Source organism: Mirounga leonina, unplaced genomic scaffold (genome assembly GCF_011800145.1).
Source record: "Mirounga leonina isolate KUSES-001 unplaced genomic scaffold, KU_Mleo_1.0 Mir_101479, whole genome shotgun sequence".
In the NCBI taxonomy this organism is placed as follows: Eukaryota; Metazoa; Chordata; class Mammalia; order Carnivora; family Phocidae; genus Mirounga; species Mirounga leonina.
In genome coordinates this window covers 469,706-484,468 of record NW_023270134.1, presented here as the reverse complement: position 1 = coordinate 484,468, position 14,763 = coordinate 469,706, and the positions used below count along the sequence as shown (strand labels likewise).

Genomic DNA, 14,763 nt, shown 5'->3' with positions numbered 1-14,763 from the left:
AACATCTTTGAAAAATGAAGTCAAAATATTTTTTCAGACATATAATAGCAACAAGAATTTATCATCAACAAACTCACAAAAAATTACATTGAAAAACTCTAATATTTAAAAACTAAGAAATACTTTTAAATAATCCATGGCTCTAAAAAAGAAAAAAGTAGAAAGAGAAATTAGAATGTATTTTGAACAGAATGAAAATACAAACACAATTATTATGGGTTAGACTGTACCCCCCAAAAATTATGTTCAACTTCTAAACCCCCAGGATCTCAGAACGTATGTGACCTTATTTGAAAATAGAGTCATTATAGGTATAATTAGTTAACTCAAGAAGATGAGGTAATACTGGATAAGGTGAGCCGTAATCTAAAATGACTGGTGCCCTTACAAGAAGAGATACACACAGAAAGAACATCACATGATGACAGACACAGAGATGAGTACAATGCACCTTCAAGCCAAGGTACACCAAGAATTACTGCTACCATGAAAAGCCAGGAAGGGTCAAGGAAGATTGTACCGAGAGTCCCAGAGGGAGCATGGCCTTGCTGACCCCTTGACTTCTGGCCTCTAGAACTGTGAGAGAATAAAATTTCTATTGTATAAAGCCACCCAGTTTATAACACTTCGGTACAACAGCCCTATAAAACTAATAAAACATATCAAAACATGTGGGATGCCACTAAAAAACAGTACTTAGGGAGAAATTTAAAGCACTTAATACTTACACTGGAAAATAAGAATCAACTCAAATCAATGACATCAGTTTCCAAAGTAGAAAGAGGAAATAAAATAAATATCAGAGCATAAATTATCTAGAATTCAGAAAATTTTAAAAAAATGAAACCAAAAAATGGTTCTTTAATAACATCAATAAAATTGACATACATTCTAGCTAGACTACTAGAAAAGAATTTAAATAAAAGAGAGATGACACTAGTTACCAAACTTAGGAATGAGGGAAGCAAAAGAACTATAGATTCTATGAATATTTAAAAGATAGTAAGGGAACACTGTAAACATATTTATGGCAATAAATTCAGCAACTTAGATGAAATGGATAAATTCCTTGAAAGATACAACTACTAATGCCTACATAAGAAATAGAATACTATCTATGAAAAATATTTAATTGTAGTTAACTTTCCCAAACACAGAAAAAATCCAGGTACAAATAGTTTGACAGACCATTTATCCCAAAATTCAAGGAAAAAAATAATACCAATCCTACACATATGCTTCCAAAAAAAATTGAAAGAAATAATTCACAAATAATTCTATAATGCCAGAATCACCATGACATCATAATCAGACAGGGACAGCCTGCTTGCATGGCAGCCTCCGGTGCCCGCCACCTCTGCCATGCCCAACATCATGCTCTTCAGCAGCAGCTTGCACCAGGACCTGTCCCAGCATGTGGCCGACTGGCTGGGCCTGGAGCTGGGCAGGTGGTCACTAAGAAGTTCAGCAACCAGGAGACCAACGATGAGATCAGTGAAAGCAGGAAGGGTGAAGATGTCTAGAACATCCAGAGTAGCTGTGGAGAAATCGACAACAACCTGATGGAACTCCTTGTCATGATCAACGCCTACAAGATCTTGTCATCATCCAGGGTGACTGCTGTGATCCCATTTTCCACACTCTTGACAAAATAAAAAGGACAAAAGTTGTGCTCCAATTTCTGTGAAACTTGTGGCCACTATGCTCTTGCTGGGGCAGATCACATCATCACCGTGGACCTGCATGTCTCTCAGATCCAGGGATTCTTTGAGATTCCAGTGGATAATCTGTCCACGGAGCCTGCAGTCCTGCAGTGGATTTGGGAGAACATTGCCAAGTGGAGGAACTGTATTATCATTTACCTGATGCCAGGAGAGCTAAAATGGATGTATCAATTGCAGTGAATGGGTGAATGTGGAATTTCCCTTGATTCACAAAGAGAATCAGAAAGCAAATGAAATGGACCAGATGGTTCTGGTGGGCCACGTGAAGGACCACATGTCTGTCCTCATGGAGGACATGGCTGACACATGTAGCTGCCATGCTGCTGACAAGCTACTCTCAGGAGCCACCAAAGTTTATGCTATTCTTACCCATGGAATCTTCTCTAGGCCAGCTATTTCCAGCATAAATAATGCTGCCTTTGAAGCTGTTGTCACAAACACCATTCCACAAGGGGACAAAATGAGACACTGTTCCAAGATTCAGGTTACTGATATCTCTATGATCTTGGCAGAGGCAATCCCAAGGACACACAACGATAAATCTGTGTTTTACCTGTTTGGTTACATCCTACTATAGATCCCAGATGTGAAGTGTGGAGCAAGCCTTCACTGGCTTCTGAATTACATGTGTTTATCTGACTTTTTAGTTTTAGGACTCAGCAACTGTAGGATAAGGCAAAAGCATCTGATCTTTGTATACTCCAGAATCCATTGTTTCCCCCTTCTCAAGCTCAAGACCATTTATTTCCAGTTTGTGGAGAGGGCAGTGGTTATTTGATCTTTCATTAGTGAGAATAATTCATCATCCTGATTTGTTCTGATAAGTGACCCTTTTCTTTGGTCTGTCAGTACTCTGAGGCCACAAATTTCAAGTATATAATTCCATTGCAGAAGTTCATAGTTTATATATTTTGAGGGTGCCAAAGGTGACTTCAGATTAAAGCCTTCTGTGTAAATAATGATAATGCCAAAGGACATTTGGGTAAAACCCTGTATACAGAATTAGCCTTTACTTCTGAGTGAACCTGAGAAAATCAATAATACCCTGAATTTTTATTTTATTTTTTTTTAGGAAGCAGGTTTCAAATAAACCATTGTTGTTGTGCTTAATTTGACCAAATTTTATATAGCTTAAGATGGTCACTGACATGTTTACTTTCTGATAAAAATGAGACACATCAGAGGCAATGCAGTTCAGTATTTTTTATTGCCACTTCTAAAAAATATGTTATAACTATCACTTACCTGAAATATCATGTTCTAAAATTCCAAAATTATGTTCAGCAATATATCTGACTGAGAAAGTATTTGGAGACAGACTCTGCAGGCCCACTGGTTGCACTCACACTGTGCTCCGCCATCCCAAGCAGACAGTTCTTTGAGCAGCTCCTCCTGTCCTGCCATCTTGCTTTACCACCTATTTTTAGCTCTAGCTTTTACTTTGCTTTTTTTCCAATAATTTCATGTTGTGGATTTCCACGAAAACAAAGACTCCCCTAAGTCCCCTCAATTTACTAGTCTGATCATTATTTTGTTTCTGACATAATAAAAAAGTGAATTTTTGTGAGTGCCCCCAAATTCTTTTTTAAACATTACTTCCTTAGTTTTGATTTAATACTCTTTTGCCTTTGTAATCAGAAGTAGCAAGTCTCCTAGGCAACTGATTACTTTAACGTTTTAAAACTGTTACATGAAAAATGTGGGTAAGAAAGGCCTCCAAAAAAAAGTACAGATTAGTAAGCACTAATTTTTCCTCCATCAAGATAATGTTCAAATGATGGCCAAGAGTAACCATGGAGGCAAAGATTGCTTTATTAACAAGATGGCCCTTGACAACATCCTCCTCAGTGAGGTGTCTACCTGCCTGGGGCCGAAGGCAAGCACTGACTCCCTGTGAGTTTTGTCATATCCACATTGGCTCTGAATTCTTCAGCCCCCAAAGAAGAGAATTTGCCTGCACAAAGCCTTGGAATATTAACAATCTCTAGTTTCTGCTGAATCTTAAAACTTGAATAGAGGAAATTCTCTGATCTAAATTCTTTGGGCAGAAAAATCAAATCTTTAAGTCACTAACAAATTTGAACAGCAATCTTTAAGGTTTCAAACTTCACTACAGCAGAGATTTAAGTTAAAAAGTATCACTTTCGTCATCGTAAAAATGAGCACTTTGCTGTACCTTAAAATTGCTTTTGAAAAAAAAATGGTATTGTAGCCTGGTACAGTCAGCTATGCAATACAGATTGACTATATCTAGAAAGAGTTGACATGAGTATGTAAAGAGCCTATTTAGTTAGATTACATAATTTTTAGTTTTGATAAATGATTGTTATCTATCTCTTGGGATTTCTATGCACAGACAAATGAAAATGTAGTTATAAACATGAAGAGGTAGACAGCCTTGGCATACATATTCACATGACTGAAAAAAGTTTATTTAGAGGTAAACATTTCATGTTAAGATTGAACCTAAGATATGGAGCTAGTTTTAAGATAATCTTCAGATTAAAAAAAAAAATAGAAAAATCTATATTGTCATTGTCTGAATTAAGAATTAACTGTTTCTATCATTTAACCTCACTTTTTATTTTCAAGGATTTCTGATATATTAACTAATTAGACTAGACTTGGCCATATACAGAGGCAATGTAGACCTTAACTATTTGATGGTTTCAGTTTTATTTTTTTTTAATTTCAAAGATTTTTTTTTTTTATGTTCAGTTAGCCACTGTATAGTACATAATCAGCTCCTGATGCAATGTTCAATGATTCATCAGCCAAGCACAACACACAGTGCTCATCACGGCACATGCCCTCAACACCCATCACCCTGTGATGGTTTCAGTTTTAAAAAAGATGAAGAAGGCAGCCTCGGGAGTAGCCCAACCCTAGAACTTGCATATCCCTTGCTGATTGTGTGGGAATAATTAAATGAAACACCAAATATATTGGTCCCATCTAACTCTGCTGATTAGGAATATATTATTTGCAGTGCTTGTAGAATATAAGGTTTTAAGATCGTCCAACACTGTACTAAAACATTTCAAAAAACCATGCTACTTCTTTAAAAAAAAAAGAAAAACACACAAAGACATTGCAAGAAAATAAAACTACCCAATATCCCCCATTAATATGGTTTTTTAAATTCTAATTAAGTTTTAGGAAAAAATATCTGTCACTATATAAAAAGGATAATACAATATGATTAAGAAGTATTCATCCCAGAAATGAAGGATTAGCTTAACATCTGAAAACCAATCAATGTAATGATCATATTAACAAACTACAAAAGGAAAAGTATATGTTCAATTCAATACATGCAGAAAAATCATTTGAATAGATCACTTTCTACCGCTAATAAAAAACTTGCAGAAAACAAATAATAGAAGGAAACTTCCTCAACCTGAAAAAGAGAATCTATGAAAAATCCAAGCTAACATCATACTTAATTATGGCAAACTGAATGCTATAGCCCCAAATTAGGGAGAAGACAAGGTTGTCCACTCTCACCTCTTTTATTCAATATTGTGTTAGAGTTTCTAGTCATGGCAATAAGGGAAGAAAGAAATAAAAGCCATCATATTAGAAAGGAGGAAAGAAAACTGTCTTTATTCACAGACAATGTAACTGTTTAGAAAATCCTTTGAAATAGAAGATGGTGGTGTAGAAAGACCCTGAACTCATTCCTTCCCATGAACACACTGAATCCACAACCACATGTAGAACAATTGCCTCTGAAAAAGACCTGAGAACTAGCTGAACATTTGGTTCACATCAAATGAAAAAAGGGCCATATCAAGGTGGATAGGAGAGGCTAAGACACTGTTTTGCTTAAAATTTACTGCCCTGGCATATGAACCCATAATCAGGAGGGATCTCACAAACCAAGCTTCTCCTAGAGGAATGAAGATTTGTAATCTACATCAAGCACTCCAACTCTTAAGACCTGTATCTGAGAGACAATTCTCAGACCTGGGGATCTGTAGCAAACTGAGAGACTGCTCTTTAAGGACTCATCTAGAGACTCACTTGACCCAGGGCCCATTACAAAGGCAGCAGTTTGGAAAGTACCCAGACTACATGTAAAGGAGATTCGTTTACTAATCTTAAAGCTTCAACTGGAAGGGCAGAGACCTGTTGGGATTCTCTCCAAGGATGGAGACACTGGTGTGCCCCATTTTTGCACTCTCCCTCTACCTTGCCATAGCCAGTAGGCATATGCCATCCCTATGCTCTCCCCTGCCTCACTAAAAGTGGCACAGTGAGGGGTGCCTGGGTGGTTCAGTCGTTAAGCATCTGCTTTCGGCTCAGGTCATAATCCCAGGGTCCTGGGATCGAACCCTGCGCTGGGCTCCCTGCTCAGCAGGAAGCCTGCTTCTCCCTCTCCCACTCCCCCTGCTTGTGTTCCATCTCTCACTGTCTCTCTCTGTCAAATAAATAAATAAAATCTTTAAAAAAAAGTGGCACAGTGCCAGTGTCTTGTAATCCAGTTTTTAGAGTGGATCCCAGGAGATGCCTCCTGAGCACTTGGTTCTAGAGGCTACAGGGGCTTGCATTCTTGAGTCCCAAGGGACTGTAACAATCAGAGACAGTTCTTGGCAGACTAACACCCCCGGGGCACTGTACAGATCAATAACTGAAACACCCTATCTTTCTGAGAAGGAGACCTATTTGCCTCCCCAGGAGCACTGGCCTGATGAGCAGGCTCCTGGTCTAGCATACTCCTAGAGGCCTACATAGGTACTCTCAGGGAAAGGAGGCCAATGGATGCAGCCTTTGTACTCTTCCTCTGCCTCACTTCAGCTTACCAGTATCCCAGGAAGGAGCTTATACTCCTGTCTGGCACCTTGATTTTGCTGCCAGAGAACACCTCTGGCTCTGAAGGCGAGCAGGCCTTACATTTGTGCATCCCACAAGATTATAACCAAGTAAGAGTTTGCAAAGAGCTACTGCCCTTAGGGCACAGCAAGAAGCAATAGACTAGGAACTGAGTCTCTCTGTGAAAAAATACATATAAGCTTATCATCATAGCTGCAGCCCTAAAAGTAGGCTTCAAATTAAATACATATCTAAGAGTTGACTATAAACCTTTCAAGAGACCCAGAGTGGCAGGCACTATCTTTATGTTCTCCCTCTATCACATTTCAGAGCACCAATATCTCTTGGAAGGGAGCTCTTATTTGTGTCTGGTGTCCCAGTTTTTACATCTGGTACCCTAGTATTTGAGGCTGCCATACAGGAGATGCTTGATCACCTGATTCTGGTGGCCAAGACAGCTTGATGTCCTAGGTCCCATGGGACTATAACAATCGGAGAGATGTTCTTGGCAGGCCACCACTCCCAGAGTGCTACACAGCCAGCAGACTAAAACACACTCCCAGACTTTCTCTGAAAGAGGTCCACTATCTTGTCCTGGAGCTTCAGCCTGAGAGCTAGGCTTCAAGTTTGCCTTGAGGCTAGAGAGGTACTCTCAGGAAATATAGACCAGGAGACATCATCTTTACACTCTCTCTCTGCCTTACTATAGCTCACCTGTACCTCCCAGAAAGGGGCCTATACACTTCTCTGGAGCCCAATTTTTGCAAGGGTTGCAAAGGGGACAGCACCTGATCTCCTAATCTCGAAGCCAGCAGGATCTACAATGACAGTCCCACAGGATTGTATATATTACATATTTTAAAAGCTGCTGCCTAAGTAAGGGTCTGGCCTCTAATTGACCTGAAACTAGATGCTGGTACATCCTCAACAACTGAAGCTATTAAAAATAAATCAGGCTGCTTAGACAATGACAAAGGTTCAAGAAACATCCAAAAGTTAGGGCAAGGTTAAATAATAAGGTTCATGTTCTAAAGGAGTGCACTCCCGAAAGATTAGGAAAAATAGCTGTTTCACCTAATACATAGAAAAAAATAAAATAAAAAAGAGTCAAGTAAAATGAAGAAACAGAGAAATATGTTCTAAACAAAAGAATAAGATAAACCTCTGGAAAAAACCTTAATGAAATATGGATAAGTAATTCACCTAAAAAAGAGTTCAAAGTGACAGTCATAAAGATGCTCACCAAACTTGGAAGAAGAATGGATAAACACAGTGAGAACTTCAACAAAAAGATAGAAAATATAAGAATATATCAAAAAGAACTCATAGAACTGAAGAATATAATAACGGAATTGAAAATTATGCAAGAGATTCAACAAGACATTAGATGAAGCAGAAGAAAGGATCAGTAATCTCAAAAACAGGACAGTGGAACTCATCCAAGCAGAGAAAAAAATAATTTTTAAAAAGTAATGATAGGGAGGAGCAAGATGGTGGAGGAGTAGGAGACCTAAATTTCATCTGGTCCCAAGAATTCAGCTAGATAGGGATCAAACCATTCTAAACACCTACGAACTCAACAAGAGATCAAAGAAAAGAATAGCAGCAACTCTCTGAACAGAAAAGCGACCACTTTCTGGAAGGTAGGACATGCGGAGAAGTGAATCTGAGGCGATATTCTGAAAGACAGACGGCAGGGGGAGGGGACCTCCCTCGGCCGCTTCTGGCAAGTGATAGAGCCGTGGAGCACAAAATCGGAACTTTTATTAGAAGTCTGCTCCACTGAGGGACGTTGCTCCAGTGGCTAAATGGGAGGTGGGGGGTGGAACTCTCACTGGCACAGTGTGGTCTCAGACCCTTGGGGTCACAAAAAGACCGGGGGTGCCTGAGTGTGGCAGAGCTCCCAGGTATCGGAGCAGGGAAGCCGGCTGCAGAGAAGGAGCCAAGGCGCAGGCTCTCAGCTCGGGGTTGCCATAAACCGTGATCTGGGGCACAGTCAGGCCACTGCTCTTCCAGCAGGGACCCAACAAGCGGCAGATCCGGGGAGACTCCCCTTCCACCCCTGGGAGGAATGGCGTGGGAGCTCACCGCAGAGATCTGCTGGGTTTGGAGACTCCACACGGGGTCAGGTGCCAGAGATAGAAATGCTCAGTCACAGGCCAGGTGAGCACGGAGTGTGGCCAGAGACCAAGGAGAGAGCAGTGATTGACTGCTTTGCTCTGGGGGTGCACTGAGGAGTGGGGCCCTGAATTCTCGGCTCCTCTGGGGAGGAGACTGGGAGGCTGCCATTTTCACTCTCATCCTCCAAAGCCATACAGAAAGTTTGCAGGGAACAAAAGCTCCCGAGAGCAAACTGGAGATTACTTAGCCCGCCCCGGCAAGGGTGGGGCAATTCTGCCTTGGGCAAAGACATTTGAGAACCACTGCAACAGGCCCCGCCCCCCAGGAGGTCAGCAAGAACATCCAGCCAAGACCAAGTTTACCGATCATTGAAAAGGGCAGAACGCCAGCACTAGGGCAATACTGCACATAGAATTAATGGCTTTTTTCCCCCTGATTCTTTATTCTTTCAAAGTTAATTTTTTTTTGAATTTCTCTTTTTCCCTTTTTCAACCAACATCTTTATCAATCCCTTTTTTAAAAAATCGTTTTTGTTTTTCATTTTTAGAGTCATATTCTATCCCTTCATTGTAGTTAACCTTATTTTTGGTATATATATATATATAAGTTGTTCTCTCTTTAAAATTTTGGGATACAGATTCTTCTAACAGACCAAAATATACCCTAAATCTCTAGTGTATGGATTTGTTCTAGTCTCCTGCCTGATCACATTCTTTTTTCTTTTTTTAAATCCTCTTCTTTCTTTTTTCAACCAACTTCTTATCAATTCCGTTTATAAAATCTTTTATAATTTTCATCTTTACAGTCATATTCCATCCCTTCATCATATTTACCCTTATTTTTATACATATATAAGTTTTCCTGTCTTTAAAATTTTGGGAGGCACTTTCTCTAACACACCAAAATACGCCCAAGATCTAGTGTGTGGCACTGATCTATGCACCAGCCTGATCATATTTGATCATATTCTGTTTTTTTGTTTGTTTCTATCTTTTTCTTTTTTTTTTTTTCTTTTTTTTTTCTTTCCCTTTCTTTTCACCAGTTTCAGGTCTCTCCTGATTTGTTTAGTGTGTATTTCTCTGGGGACGTTGTTACCCTGTTAGCATTTTGTTCTCTCATTCATCTATTCTCCTCTGGACAAAATGACATGATGGAAAGAATCACCTCAACAAAAAGAACATGAGGCAGTACTGACTCCCAGGGACCTAATCAATACGGACATTAGTAAGATGTCAGAACTAGAGTTCAGAATGACGATTTTAAAGATACTAGCTGGGCTTGAAAAAAGCATGGAAGCTTCTAGAGAAACCCTTTCTGGAGAAGTAAAAGAACTAAAATCTAACCAAGTCGAAATCAAAAAGGCTATTAATGAGGTGCAATCAAAAATGGAGGCTCTAACTGCTAGGATAAATGAGGCAGAAGAGAGAATCAGTGATATAGAAGACCAAATGATGGAAAATAAAGAAGTTGAGAAAAAGAGAGATAAACAACTACTGGATCACAAGGAGAGAATTTGAGAGATAAGTGATACCATAAGATGAAACAATATTAGAATAATTGGGATCCCAGAAGAAGAAGAAAGAGAGAGAGGGGCAGAAGGTATAATGGAGCAAATTATAGCAGAGAACTTCCCTAATTTGGGGAAGGAAACAGGCATCAAAATCCAGGAGGCACAGAGAACCCCTCTCAAAATCAATAAAAATAGGTCAAGACCTCGACATCTAATAATAAAACTTAGGAGTCTCAGAGACAAAGAGAAAATCCTGAAAACAGCTTGGGATAAGAGATCTGTAACCTACAATGGTAGAAACATTAGATTGGCAGCAGACCTATCCATAGAGACCTGGCAGGCCAGAAAGGACTGGCATGATATATTCAGAGCACTAAACGAGAAAAATATGCAGCCAGGAATACTATATCCAGCTAGGCTGTCATTGAAAATAGAAGGAGAGATAAAAAGCTTCCAGGACAAATAAAAACTAAAGGAATTTGCAAACACGAAACCAGCCCTACAAGAAATATTGAAAGGGGTCTTCTAAGCAAAGAGAGAGCCTAAAAGTAACATAGACCAGAAAGGAACAGAGACAACATACAGTCCAGTCACCTTACAGGCAATACAATGGCACTAAATTCATATCTTTCAATAGTTACCCTGAATGTAATTTGGCTAAATGTCCCAATCAAAAGACACAGGCGATCAGACTGGATAAAAAAAACAAGACCCATCGATACGCTGTCTGCAAGAGACTCCTTTTAGACCCAAAGACACCCCCAGATTGAAAGCGAGGGGGTGGAAAACGATTTGCCATTCTAATGGACACCAAAAAAAAGCTGAGGTGGCAATCCCTATATCAGACAAATTAGATTTTATTTTTTTTAATTTTTTTTAAAGATTTTATTTATTTATTTGACAGAGAGAGAGACAGCAAGAGAGGGAACACAAGCAGGAGGAGAGGAAGAGGCAAGCCTCCCGCTGAGCAGGGAGCCTGATGCGGGGCTCAATCCCAGGACCCCGGGATCATGACCCAAGCCGAAGGCAGACGCTTAACGACTGAGCCACCCAGGTGCCCCGGGACAAATTAGATTTTAAACCAAAGACTATAATAAGAGATGAGGAAGGACACTATGTCCTACTTAAAATGTCTAACCAACAAGATCTAACAATTGTAAATATCTATGCCCCTAACATGGGAACAGCCAATTATATAAGCCAATTAATAACAAAAGCAAAGAAACACATCAACAACAATACAATAATAGTGGGGGACTTTAACACCCCCTTCACTGAAATGGACAGATCATCTAAGCAAAAGATCAACAAGGAAATAAAGACTTTAAGTGACACACTGGACCAAATGGAATTCACAGATCTATTCAGAACATTCCATCCCAAAGCAACAGAATACACATTCTTCTCTAGTCCCCATGGAACATTCTCCAGAATAGATCACATCCTAGCTCACAAATCAGGTCTCAACCAATACCAAAAGACTAGGATCATTCCATGCATATTTTCGGACCACAGTGCTTTGATGCTCCATGCTCAAATACATGGAGGCTAAAGAGCATCCTACTAAAGAATGAATGGCTCAACCAGGAAATTAAAGAAGAATTTTAAAAAATCATGGAAACAAATGAAAATGAAAACACAACTGTTTAAAATCTTTGGGATGCAGCAAAGGCAGTCCTAAGAAGAAAGTATATAGCAATACAAGCCTTTCTCAAGAAACAAGAAAGGTCTCAAATACACAACCTAACCCTACACCTAAAGGAGCTGGAGAAAGAACAGCAAATAAAGCCTAAACCCAGCTGGAGAAGAGAAATAATAAGATCAGAGCAGAAATCAATGAAATAGAATCCAAAAGAACAGTAGAACACACCAACGAAACTAGGAGCTGGTTCTTTGAAAAAATTAATAAGATTGATAAACCCCTAGCGACTTATCAAAAAGAAAAATGACCCAAATAAATAAAATCATGAATGAAAGAGGAGAGATCACAACCAACACCAAAGAAATACAAACAATTATAAGAACATATTATGAGCAACTATATGCCAGCAAATTAGATAATCTGGAAGAAATGGATGCATTTCTAGAGATGTATCAACTACCAAAACTGAAACAGGAAGAAATAGAAAACCTGAAGTCCTATAACCACTAAGGAAATTGAAGCAGTCATCAAAAATCTCCCAACAAGAGCCCAGGGCCAGATGGCTTCCTAGGAGAATTCTACCAAACATTTAAAGAAGAATTAATACCTATTCTTCTGAAGCTGTTCCAAAAAATAGAAATGGAAGGAAAACTTCCAAACTCGATTTATGAGGCCAGCATTACCTTGATCCCAAAACCAAAGACCCCATCAAAAAGGAGAATTACAGACCAATATCCTTGATGAACATGGATGCAAAATTCTCACCAAAATACTAGCAATAGGATCCAACAGTTCATTAAAAGGATTATTCACATGACCAAGTGGGATTTATCCCTGGGCTGCAAGGTTGGTTCAACATCTGCAAATCAATCAAGGTGATACAATACATTAATAAAAGAAGAACAAGAACCATATGATCCTCTCAATAGGTGCAGAAAAAGCACGTGACAAAGTACAGCACCCTTTCTTGATCAAAACTCTTCAGAGTATAGAGAAAGAGGGCACATACCTCAATATCATAAAAGTCATCTATGAAAAGCCCACAGCAAATATCATTCTCAATGGGGAAAAACTGAGAGCTTTCCCCCTAAGGTCAGGAACACGACAGGGATGTCCACTATCACCACTGCTATTCAACATAGTATTAGAAGTCCTAGTCACAGCAATCAGAAAACAAAAAGAAATAAAAGGCATCTGAACTGGCAAAGAAGAAGTCAAACTCTCATTCTTTGCAGATGATAGGATACTTTATGTGGAAAACTCAAAAGACTCCACCCCAAAACTGCTAGAACTCATACAGGAATTCAGTAAAGTGGCAAGATATAAATTCAATGCACAGAAATCAGTGGCATTCCTATACACCAACAACAAGAGAGAAGAAAGAGAAATTAAGGAATCGATTCCATTTACAATTGCACCCAAAACCATAAGATACCTAGGAATGAATCTAACCAAAGACACAAAGAATCTGTACTCAGAAAGCTATAAAATACTCATGAAAGAAATTGAGGAAGACACAAAGAAATGGAAAAACGTTCCATGCTCATGGAATGGAAGAACAAATATTGTGAAGATGTCAATGCTACCTAGAGCAATCTACACATTCAATGAAATCCCTATCAAAATACCATCCACTTTTTTCAAAGAAATGGAACAAATAATCCTAAAATTTGTATGGAACCAGAAAAGACACCGAATAGCCAGAGGAATTTGAAAAAGAAAAGCAAAGCTGGTGGCATCACATTCCAGACTTCAAGCTCTATTACAAAGCTGTCATCATCAAGACAGTGTGGTACTGGCACAGAAACAGACACATAGATCAATGGAACAGAACAGAGAGCCCAGAAATGGACCCTCACCTCTATGGTCAACTAATCTTTGGCAAAGCAGGAAAGAACATCCAATGAAAAAAGACAGTCTCTTCAACAAATGGTGTTGGGAAAATTGGACAGCCACATGCAGAACAATGAAACTGGACCATTTCCTTATACCACACACAAAAATAGACTCAAAATGGATGAAAGACCTCAATGTGAGACAGGAATCCATCAGAATCCTTGAGGAGAACACAGGCAGCAACCTCTTCGACCTCAGCCTCAGCAAGTTCTTCCTAGAAACATCACCAAAGGCAGGGGAAGCAAGGGCTAAAACGAACTATTGGGACTTCATCAAGGTAAAAAGCTTTTGCACAGCAAAAGAAACACTCAACAAAACCAAAAGACAACTGACAGAATGGGAGAAGATATTTGCAAATGACTTATCAGATAAAGGGCTAGTATCCAAAATCTATGAAGAACTTATCAACTCAACACCCAAAGAACAAATGATCCAATCAAGAAATGGGCAGAAGACAGGAACAGACATTTTTCCAAAGAAGACATCCAAATGGCCAACAGACACATGAAAAAGTGCTCAACATCGCTCGGCATCAGGGAAATCCAAATCAAAACCTCAGTAAGATACCACCTCACAGCAGTCTGAAGGGCTAAAATTAACAAGTCAGGAAACGACAGATGTTGGTGGGGATGTGGAGAAAGGGGAACCCTCCTACGCCTTTGGTGGGAATGCAAGCTGGTGCAGCCACTCTGGAAAACAGTATGGACGTTCCTCAAAAAGTTGAAAATAGAGCTACCCTATGACCTAGCAATTGCACTACTGGGTATTGACCCCAAAGACACAAATGTAGGGATCCAAAGGGGTACGTGCACCCCGATGTTTATAGCAGCAATGTCCACAATAGCCAAACTCTGGAAAGAGCCAAGAAGTCCATCGACAGATGAATGGATAAAGAAGATGTGGTACATATTCACAATGGAATATTATGTAGCCAGCAAAAGGAATGAAATCTTGCCATGTGCAACGATGTGGCTGGAACTGGAGGGTATTATGCTGAATGAAATAAGTCAATCAGAGAAAGACATGTATCATATGATCTCACTGATATGAAGAAT

General features: G+C 39.4%; 1 pseudogene; it reads left to right on the top strand.

Moving 5' to 3' along the window:
• Positions 1-1,252: 1,252 nt before the first annotated feature.
• LOC118025373 lies at positions 1,253-2,301 on the top strand (annotated as a pseudogene).
• Positions 2,302-14,763: the final 12,462 nt, after the last annotated feature.